Here is an 11,071-nt window from a genome sequence, read left to right on the forward strand (position 1 = left end):
ATTAGACGCCATCTATCATCAGTCCTCTCAAAGCTCTTGAATGGCAGTCTAGTTTGCTTGCCCAAAGACAGTAAGATATTTGGGAGGCAGCCATGCGGTTGACAGGTACCTCAAATGTAACATGTCCTAAAATGAATTATAATCTTCCTCCCCAAATCTACTACTTCTTTAGAATTTTTATTCTACCACCATCTATCTGATTGCTTGGCAGATAAAATTTTATTCATTCATTTATCCCATAAATATTTGTGGCAGGCGTCAGTAACATGCTAACTGCTAGAATAAAGCAATGAGTAAAACTCATCATCAAATAAGAAAAGTAAGCATTAATTATCATGAAATAATCGTAAATAAATGTAAAATTGTAACTATGATACACTTGAAGGAAGTACATGGTACTGTGAAGCTTTATAGAATGAGATTTGACCTAATCATGGAGGCCGTGGAAGTGACAGCTGAACTGAAAGCTGAGACATAAAAGGAATTCAGTAGGTGAAGACATGAAGGAAGAGTGTTCTAAGCAGAAGAACAGCAAATTCAAAGGCCTATGGCAGGAGGCCTGATGAGCCCAAGAGTCTGAGACAAGGCCAGGAGAGAGGAAAAAAAGAACTGGGTAGGAGGACACAGGAGTGGAGGCAGGGGTTAAACACACAAGACCTTGTAGGACTTACTAAAAAGGGTGATCTTAGCTTAAGATCAATAGGAAACAACTGAAGTATTTTTAAGGAGGGAAATGACATGAGCTGTGTTTTGAAGGGCACTTGGCTGCTGTGTGAGAACACATTGGAAGAAGCCAGCATGGCATTGGTAGACCAGTTAGGAAGCTCTCACAGTATAGTAGTGTCTTGAACTAGGTGATATTGGTGGGGATGGAGACAGAAGTGATAGATTGGAGAGGTATTTTCAAGAGAACACCAACAGACTTGGTGGTGGACTGGATATGAGCTTTAAAAGAGAAACGTATTGAAGACGACTGCCAGCTCTCTCTTACACGCGCAGATGTATAGATGAAGGAGCCATTCAGTAAGATCTGAGATACCGGAAGTGAAGTGAAAGTCATTCAGTCCCGAAGAGGACCACATATGAATAGGACAGTGTCGAACAAGAATGCACAAATTCCATTTTGCACACGCTCAGTTTGTGAGGTCTTGGAAATGTCAACCTCCCTCCTTCACCTCCCTCACCTTCTGCATTCAACCAGTTACCTGATTCTACCTTCCCTCTACCCTGACTTATTTCAGGTCCTCATAATTATTGCCTGGATAAATAAAACAATCCCCCAGCTCTCTCTCCTTCCAATCCATCCATTCCACACTGTAGGTCTTTCTAAATACTGCCTTCTTCCTCAAAGAGTCCCTCCCTGACTACCCTTCTAAAGCAATACTACCCTCTCATTCTCTATTTCAGTCTCTCACGTTTTTTTCTTTCTAAAAATATATAATAATTTGTTTTATTTTTTATTAGGGCTTCTCCAATGGCTCAGTGGATAGAGAGTCTGCCTACAATTCAGGAGACAGAGGAGATGCGGTTTCAATCCCCTGGGATGGGAAAGTCATCTAAAGCACCCCTACCTTCTCACTCACTCTCTCTCAATCACTTGGGGTTTTTCTTTCTAAAAATACATAACAATCTGTTTTATTTTTTATTATAACTATACACCCTAGCTCTGTTTGCTAAGAGGGCATAAAAGCAACAACAACACACGAGTAACAGGGAGCACATGCAGCCCCGGGTCTTGGTTTCTAAATACCATTCTCCACTAAAAGGATCCGGGACTCCCTGGAGAAATGACTAATTTCAGGGCTGGAGCAAGGAAAGAACAAGATGAGCCCGGAACATCCTTCCAGAGCAACAGTAAGCAAGTGCTCAGAGAATGATGGGGGAAATTCAAAAGAAACAGGAGCCAATTTGCAGAGCCTCCCACTGATCAAATCTGGGACAATTTGCACATCAAAATAAAATACACAAATTTATTAACCCATTGAATAAATTAAGAATCTATGAGTTCATAGTAATGATAGAAAGAAGAAAGGAAGGGGAGAGAAAGAAAGAAAGGGAGAAGGGAAAGATTTTTCCTATAGTAAAATGCCAACTAGTATAGAAGAAATGACGGATTCAAGCGTATCAATGATGATGAAATTAGTGACTAAACATTTGATATGGAACAGGATATTTACATAATCTTAAAATATCTCTCCCTAAGTTACTTATTAATTACAAAGGGAAAAGCAGTAACTGCACAGTGAAGAAACTGGTGAACATCACCTCAAGCAAGTGACGAAAGCTCCCATCATCAGTACTGGGACAGTCCCCACAGCCTGTGCTTGCTGGTATGCTAACCTTACTTCAGTGGTATCCTGCTCAACATGCATAGCTTGAATCCAGTCATGGAAAACCATTAGATAAGTCCAAATGGAGGGATACTCAACATAACAATTGGCCTGTGCCATTCAAAAACGCAAATATCAAGAAAGATAAAGGAGACTCAAAATTAAAAGAGACTAAGGAAACATGACAACTAAATGCAGTCTATAGATTGGACCCTGAACGGGGCAAGGAAGACAGGAGAGCTATAGAGACATTATTAGGACATGTTGTGGTCAGAGAATATCCTTTTTTAAATGAAATACACACTTAAGTATTTATGGGCAAAGAGGCACCATGTCTTCAATTTACTCAAATTGATCAGAAATATGAATATGTTATATGTATTCATATATACATATAAATGATAAAACCATAAATATACATCATTATAATAAATGAACAATAAAGTATAAATTATACAGATAATTTAAATATGTATGCTTAGTTTCTCAGTCATGTCTGATTCCTTTGTGACACCATGGACTGTAGCCCGCCAGGCTCCTCTGTCCACAGGATTTCTTAGGCAAAAATACTGAAGCAAGTTCCCATTTCCTCCTCCAGGGGATCTTCCCTACTCAGGCATGGAACCCTTGTCTCCTGTATTTCCTGCATTGGCAGACATTTTCTTTACCACTGAGCCACCTGGGAAATCCCCAGTTGAAATATACATAAATAGTAAAATAACATATTTTATATTATTAGAGAGAGAAAGGAGGAAAAAATGAAGTAAATGCAGTGTCTTGTACTTGATTAAAGGATGCAGATAAAGGATCTTTTTTTATCAGTCTTGCAAATTTTCACTACTTTGATATATTAAAATTAAAGGTGATGTAAAATTGTTTTTATATTTGCTGAATGAATGAGTGAGCCCATGTCCAACCATGACCCTCTCCGTGCTTAAAGTACCTCATAACTGTCATGATAAAAATCCAAACACTTCAGTACAGTCAGCCAGCCCTGACACTCTCTCTCTCTCTCTCTCTCTCTCTCTCATCACTACTAGCCAGTACCCTCACTGCCTAAAATCCCCTGAGCTTTACCACACAAGACAAGGCTTCTGTGCCTTAGCCTATGCTGGTCTCTTGGCCCTCCTCTTAGCCTTGTGGAATCTTCCCGTCATCTTTCCGGATCCAGACCAGGAATTCTCACCTCATGGAAGGCCTCCCTGATTGGCTCAGTTGGGGGTGACAGACACTTCCTCTTCTGATACACCAGTACCTGCCATGATCCTGTCCCACAGAGAAGCCTGTCACTGTTCACAAGCCTGTCTTGCCACTTGAGGAACAGGAAACTCCTCACACCCGCATGCGCAGTGCTCTGCATGGATCCAAGCACATCACAGGATCTCAGTTAATACTGCAGCATGGATACAAGAACAATAATGACAAATTTTTCTGCATCTTCCAAGACAGCTTCTGACTTCAATCTCTTTCACAATCCTCAAAAAAAATACAGAAGAACAAGAAAAATTAGTTCTTTTTAGTTTTTACACATGAGGAAAGTGAGGCCCGGTGAAGGTGAGATAAGACAATGTACCCAGATGCTTGGCTAGAGCTGGAATCTGGACCTCTTGCCATCAGCCTAGTGTTCTTTTCCAGGAGGAAAGTGGGACAAGAAGGAAGAATATGCCATTTATAGTTCACCTGTTCTATGCCGGACACCATACTTTAATAAACTTTCCAGTTCTAGCATCACCATTGCGTTATAAGGAACCCCTTCTTACAGACTCGAAAACGGGCTCCAAGTCAGATCTGACAGCAAAACCCATGCTCTTTTTCTCTGCACATTGCTGGCATATGCAGCCCACCTCTGACCCTCCATCAGAGGCAACAAGCGGCACCAAGTCAAATGTTCTGTCCGTTGATCATGTCTTTTAAACCAGCACCACACACAGACCCACAATGCAGCCCACACCTCCAGACGACATGCATTTCACATGGTTTCCAAACCCAGGATATTTGGTTTGTAAGACAAAACCTCCATTTCTCCAGCAGAAAGTGAACACTATACACAATTACCCAGCCAAGCTGCTGACGCCTACAGACGCTGCCTCACGCCGAATGAGGTCTGGTATGCCCAGAAACGTCCTCAGAGAATTCAGGACTCCCCCAGAGCTTGGCACTGAGGGCACCATGCAGCTGGAAGAGGGGAGACTGGGCTGGCTGGATCACAGTATCTGGGTGGAGGCTCGGTTCCCAGGACAGAAATTGCTCCAGGGAAGAAGTGAAGCTGCAGGAGCCCACCCTGAGGGAGTGGTTGGCAGGGAGGTGGTGGGGTTGGCAGGGGGTTCCCCACCCTCCTGGGAGGCCTTCCCCCCACCACCCCTGCTTCCCACACAGCAGCAATCCCCATCTGAGGCCGGGAAGGTTAATGACACCAATGATATTCAGGTCCTAGAGCCAGAGAAGGCAAGCCTTCAGCTCTCCCCCAGTAGGCCCAAAGGCCCGGACTTGCTTGCTTCCAGGGTCTTTGAGCTGGGAAGCGGTCCAAGGGCCACAGACCACAGAGTCTTCACCACAGTCTCTGGCATCAGACAGACCTGGGATGGAACTTCTGCTGGTTCTACCCTCGGGCTAATCATTTAACCTTGCTGCGCTTCAGTCTCCCTGTGGCAGTTTCCTGAAACAAAAGATGCAAAGAACCTAACAAGGGAGTTGACCCTTCGTAGATTTACTGAAGAATGTGAGTAACTGAACAAGCCTTCTCCCACAGAAGTCCTGACTGCCTCATCTGAGGCTCTCTTACTGGATTTTAAATCTGTTTTAGTTTAAAGTTCAGATTAAATCCCCAGTAGAGATGTAATCAAGTCTTACCTTTTTGAGGCGGCATTTCCTGGGGAAGGAACAAACCCCTCACCCACCTCAACCCACCAGCACACCACCCAGCACTTCCTAGAGCCCCAGGCCAGCAACTGCTCCTCTCCTTTATAACCAAGTGCCTCTGGGAGACTTCACCTTGAATGTGGGAAACAGATGCCAGTGTCAGGTGATTTAATGCATATTGAGAAGCAAGAGCTCAACACAAAGCCTTAAAGCCCACCACCGGAGTCCTATTGAGTAATTTCTGCTGTTGTTGTTGTTCTGACTCTTTGCGAACCCGCGAACAGCGGCGCACACCAGGCTTCTCTGTCCATCACTATCTCCCTGAGTTTGCTCAAACTCATGTCCATGGAGTCAGTGATGCCATCCAACCATCTCATCCTCTGTTGCACCCTTCTCCGTAATCTCTAGTGCTAAGCCTCAACTCCCACTCCTCCCCTTTCCAAATACCAATAGTTTCAGGTAGGCTAAAAGAATCAGTCTTACAGTAAATTAGTTAGGGGTTTTGCCAACTTTACAATATGGCTGGAGCCCTGCCCTGCCTTCAGATGACTCTGGTGGCACACTTCTCTTGCAGATAAGAGGTGACAAATGACTTTCTGACCATGTGGCAGACATGAGAGCCCCTCATGGGGAAAAAGAAAAATAAGTGAGCACTAGTCTGTGGTCTCCCAGGTCTAGGGAAGGGGACAGAGGGGCCTTTTGTGTGTTCCACACTCCAAAGCCCACATTCCTCATACTGAGCTCTGGCTCCAGAAACGCCATCCCTGATCAGAGACCATGTGATCCACACTGAGGGAGGCAGAGTTCAGGTCCAAGAGACACAGACCTCCCAGCAGGGCCCAGGGCTTAGGCGGGATCACATAAGGAAGGGGTGGCCATGGAGCCAGGGCGGGGCAGAGGGCAGAGGTCAAACTCCTTTGGGCACCCAGACACTCATGCTTTTGAGACAGGGAGAAGCTGGCAGCTGAAGCAGTCAAAGGAGGGGAACTTTATCAATGGCCCAATTCATTCGCAACAATCCCCATTGTCTGAGCCAGCACAGACATGGGCATTTTCTCCCAGAGCCACTAGGAAGAAAAGCCTCAAGACATGGTCACAAATCAGAGACCAAAAATATAGAAGCCAAAATTGAAACATATGGTTTGAAAGCCAGATGAAATATTTGAAATTGGAGATGTCCCCCAAAACCCTATGCAGAGTGGTTCTCATCCTCAGAGACTAATAAAATGCTTAATTGTTGATCGTTCATTTATTTATTCTGATCTCTCTCTACAAAGGATGTAGAAGTTTACAGTTAAAGATGGGTGTACTATAAAGTTATTAAAGCAGAAATTAAAAGTCAAAGCCAGGGTTCCAATGAATACATTTACTAGGATGAAGCAAATATGATGCACTAAGAGCTTCCTGGCAGCCAGTGTAAGAAGGGAAACATACAGGTTATGTCATGAGCTCAGGAGTCACACAGACCTGTAGAAATCTGTTGAGCACTCTAAGCCTCAATTTCCTTGTTAGAGAAACCAAGAAGGGAGGGAACTGTTAACCTAATAAGGTTGTTGTGAAAAGTAAATGAAATGAAGCATGCATTATAGATTCAACAAATAGCAGTTGTTACTATTACCATTTTTGCAGTTGTCTGAGTTCTCTTCTTTAAGTTGGAACTACGTTAAATTAATAGGGCTGCCTTGATGCCCTGTGAGTCCCAATTGTTGCTCTAAAATTCTGATTGTTAGGTGTGTGTATCTGATGAATTAAAAACTGGGGAACCAGCCTAGGACTCATGGTGGGTACCCCAGTTTTCCAGAGTCTTTTCCTGAGTTTTAGGTGGCTAGGGACCCCCCCACCCCCGCAAACAAGAAGGCTAGGGAAGGCACACAGACCTCCTTCCCCATCAGCTTCACTCTGCAAAAGGCTGCCCAACTGACCACAGCCTTCCCGTATTAAACCATCCCCCAGGGTCAGGTGGAGGACCAGGCCGGGGAAAGCTAGGTTCCAGCACATCCTCAGGAAATGGCTGAAGCCCATCTCCTCCCCTGCATAAGAGAAGCTGGTGGGATGAGAACTCAGGCACTCCTTAGACCAAACCATAAACACTAAGAAAGAGAAAGTCAGTGTCATCTTTCTAACTTCCCAACGGAAGGAGCACATTTAGTGAGGGCACCTCACTGAGGCCTGTCCACAGGAGAACAGTCAGGATGGGAGTGGTCTAGACGCCATGATAACAGCAGCAACAGCCAGCTGCTATTTGGGAGCACCTACTCTCCCATCTACTCACACTAGTGAGTGTGGCCCCAGTAGTCCCCAGGTGGAGAATGGGTCAGGGACAACCAGATTCCGTTAAGAAAAGAGACAACCACTGGGAAGAAGCAAAGTGAGGCCCTCTCTTCCAGCCTCATCTGCAGATAGAAGACTCAAAACAGGGTTGACTAAAACCAAAATAGAGAAGGAATCAGTAGAGTTGAACTCACTTCTCCTCCCTGTCAAATGACTGCCTGGGCCCAACCCATAGAAGGCTCACTGCTTTTCTGCTGCAGGGGAAATCCAGAGAATAAACTGGAGCCTGGAGCGAATTAAAGGTGCTGAGTTTTGCCTCACACCCCAGACTGACCCTGTTTGCCTTGCCAGATGGTCCTTTTCACCTCTTAAGAGGTTAAGACTGTTCCAAGAGCAACCTGAGTTCCAGATCAAATGGGATACTCTGAAGGCACTGTATCAGCATCTGCCCTCACCTCCCAGCCAAAGCCCCTGACTTAAGACATTTCCTACTCTGTTTCTTAGACTTGTCCAAGGTACCACATGGAGGTTAAAGGGACCTTAGAGGCTGAGACTGGGATGACCCAGTTTGCACACCTGTGTTTTACACATGGAGGTACCTGTTGGATATGTGTCACTATTGCTAGGTGTACATGCTGAAAGCACATGAGTGTTCGCATGGCTGTCCTGAGATGTAGCACATATGAGAGTGGTGTGAGTGGCAGGAAGGTATGCGCACATGAGCAGCTGTGAGCACTTGGCTGCCTTGTGAGTGTTTGCAGGTGAGTGGTCTGCTCATGCCCTGGTCCTCCTGCCTCCTTCCGAGGTGACCGTGGGGCTGTCTCCACAGCTGGCTTGGAACCTCATTCTCTCCGGTGTTGGTGCTGAGCTCCTGCCCTGCTCAGAGTCCTAAGAAACCAAAGCCGCGTGACCCACAGAGAAGACACCCCAGCTGGGAACAAGTCGGATCACCCGAGAAAGTCTGAGTTCAAATAACACTCCTTATCCTCCGGCCCCTGCCTTCATCTGCTCACTCACAGGCATCCAGCCATCCACATATTCGCTCAGCCCCGTGGAGCCTGCCTGCCACACACACTTGAGCCTGCACTTCCAAGAATATTGACCCAGTCCACACAGGACAGCGTGTGCCACCTGCGGACACACTCCAGGTCCACGCACACATAAGGCCACCAAGCACAGAGTGGCACACCCTGTCACCCACGTTCACACCGTTCACACCGAAGGACTCATGCTAGAAACTTCCATATGCTCACATGCCGGCCCAGACACACTCCCTCCCTCTGGAGCTCGCGCGCACTCACGAGCACTCACACTGACACACCGACACATACTATCCAAATAATCACAAGAAGTCTCTGTGCCGACCAGGCTGGGCACAGAATCCACCCGAGGAGCGCCGTCTACTTACTGACTCTGAGCGAGCGAGAGCGCGTGTGAGCGGCGGCCAGGCCGGCGGCGGAGGCGCAGCTGGGGCTCCGGAGCCTGCGAGCGAGTGACCCACCCGGTGGCCCAGCCCGAGGGCCGCCCGCGGCCCCGCGCCCCCGCCCCGCTCTGCCCCCGCCCGCGCCCCGGGCCGCCGCCGCAGGACCTCCGGCAACAGCGCGCTCGCTGCCAAGCCCCTGTCCCGCGTAGTCTCGGCCGGCCCGAGGCTATTTTGGGCCCCTGGCAGCGCAAACCTCGCGCTCTGGGCTGTGGCGCGCGCTGGAATGGGGACGCGGTCAGGTCTAATTAGAGACCTGGCTCACCCGGGGCCGGGGCCGAGTCAGAGCGGGTAAGCACCCGGGAGCCTCGGTGCCGTCTGGAGGAGGGTGGGGGGTGCCCACATGTGCCCCACATGCCAACATCTGGAGAGGAAAAGGAATGCATTGGAGCTGAAACAAAACGAGGAGGGGTTTGGGTGCGGTTCACACGCTCTGCGGAGGGAGCTCTGAACTTTGACCAGCCCCCCAGATGCCTGGAAGGCCACTTGGTTTATTTACCGCAGGTGCTTCCCTTTGGAAACTAAGTCACTCCCCTAAGCTTGCCGACCTGCCAAAAAGGACAGAAGATGGTTGCACAGGCTCCTTTTAACTTGGGGACACGTCAGACTTCCCCTCCAGACCTAGTGTCAGATGGCTAAGTCTAGAAAGAAGGCTGATTCCTACCCAAAAGCTCAGGAATGTCGCATTCTTGAACTGAAAGGAAGCTGCAAAGTCATTCCATCCAACTCTCTCCATCCTGTCATGAATCCTCCAGGGCCTCTACCCACTCTGGAGGGGAGTGGGGGTCACCAAAGAACAGCAGACCCTAGCCTCCTCAGGGCACTGTTCCCAACTTTGAACCATTTATTGGTAGGAAGTGCTCCTTGGCGTCTAACCTAAATCCCTCATATGCAATATGTCAATATGCTCACACTTTTGTGTTCAAGGACAGGAAAACCAGCTCTGTCTCCATGACACAATGACCATACCAAGGTCCCATCTCAGTCTCTCTTCCTTGATGCTAATACCCCTGTTCCCTTTTTCAGGCCCTGGCTAAAAATGACAATTGCTCCCTGGCCATGGACGCATTGCAGCTCCTGACATTAGCTCCACCACCTCAGCTCTCTGGGGACCTCAGGCTCTGCAGGTGCACAGTCATCCTCCTCAGACAAGCCAGCCTTGACCACAGCTTCCATCCATTGGAGACAGCCTGATTCTACTCCCTCGACTCTTGAGAGGGGCTTCAATTCCTATCTCAGCAAAGGCTGTCTCTGGGCCTGGGGACAGGACTTGGAGCCCCAGCCATTTGCCTGGCTATGCATTAGCACTGGAGCCACAGACTTCCTCAAATGGGCAGTTTCCTGAATTGCTGAGTCCATTTCTGGTAGATCACGCGTGCATGCGTGCTAAGTCGCTTCAGCTGGATCCAACTCTGTGCAGCCCTGTGGGCTGTAGCCCCTGTGGGCTGTAGCCCGCCAGGCTCCTCTGTCCATGGGATTCTCCAGGCAAGAATATTGGAGTGGGTTGTCATGCCCTCCTCCAGAGGATCTTCCCAACCCAAGGATCGAACCCACATCTCTTATTTCTCTTATGTTCTTTACCACTAGCGCCACCTGGGAAGCACCTTTTGGTAGATCAGGTGGTATTAAAAAAAAAAAAATAGCCTGGACTTTATCCTCAAAGAAACCTGACTTCACATCCTGCCTTGACTACTTTCTAGCTGTGTGTCCTTGGACAAATCATTTAATCTCTCTGAGGTTCAGTTTTCCCATATTTACAATGGAGATCGTAATAATCTCTGTCTAGCTCATATGTTGTTCAAAGTACAAGAGGAGATCAGGAATTTATGTAAAAGCACCTGGAAAGCTAAGATATTTTTTAGTATGCTAGAAGTGGAATGAAACTTAGATCATGAACAGGATGAATATTAGCAAAAAGCCTCAGAAATTTTTATTCCCAGGTCCAAACTCTGGGTCTGAGTTTCAAGACAAGAGAGGAACAGATTTGGTTTGCCAGATGTTCTCTATGTTCCCTTGGTATGTATGTCCCCCACCCTGCATTCACACACACACACACATCCGTGTTCCCAGATACATACAGCACAGCACAGCCTCCTAAGCTTGTGTCGGCCCCATAGGCTCCAGCTGCCTG

At 47.4% G+C, this 11,071-nt stretch overlaps 1 protein-coding gene across 1 annotated transcript in view; it reads right to left on the minus strand.

The window, feature by feature from the left end:
* Nucleotides 1–9,080, minus strand: part of INSC (INSC spindle orientation adaptor protein) — a 132,622-nt gene extending 123,542 nt beyond the window's left edge. The window contains exon 1 of the mRNA XM_081541556.1: nt 8,869–9,080. The gene's annotated coding sequence lies outside the window, so the exon portion shown is untranslated. The remainder of the gene's footprint in view (nt 1–8,868) is intronic.
* Nucleotides 9,081–11,071: the final 1,991 nt, after the last annotated feature.

This window comes from Giraffa tippelskirchi, chromosome 11 (assembly GCF_054371585.1).
Source record: "Giraffa tippelskirchi isolate mGirTip1 chromosome 11, T2T-mGirTip1v1.2.pri, whole genome shotgun sequence".
Lineage (NCBI taxonomy): Eukaryota > Metazoa > Chordata > Mammalia > Artiodactyla > Giraffidae > Giraffa > Giraffa tippelskirchi.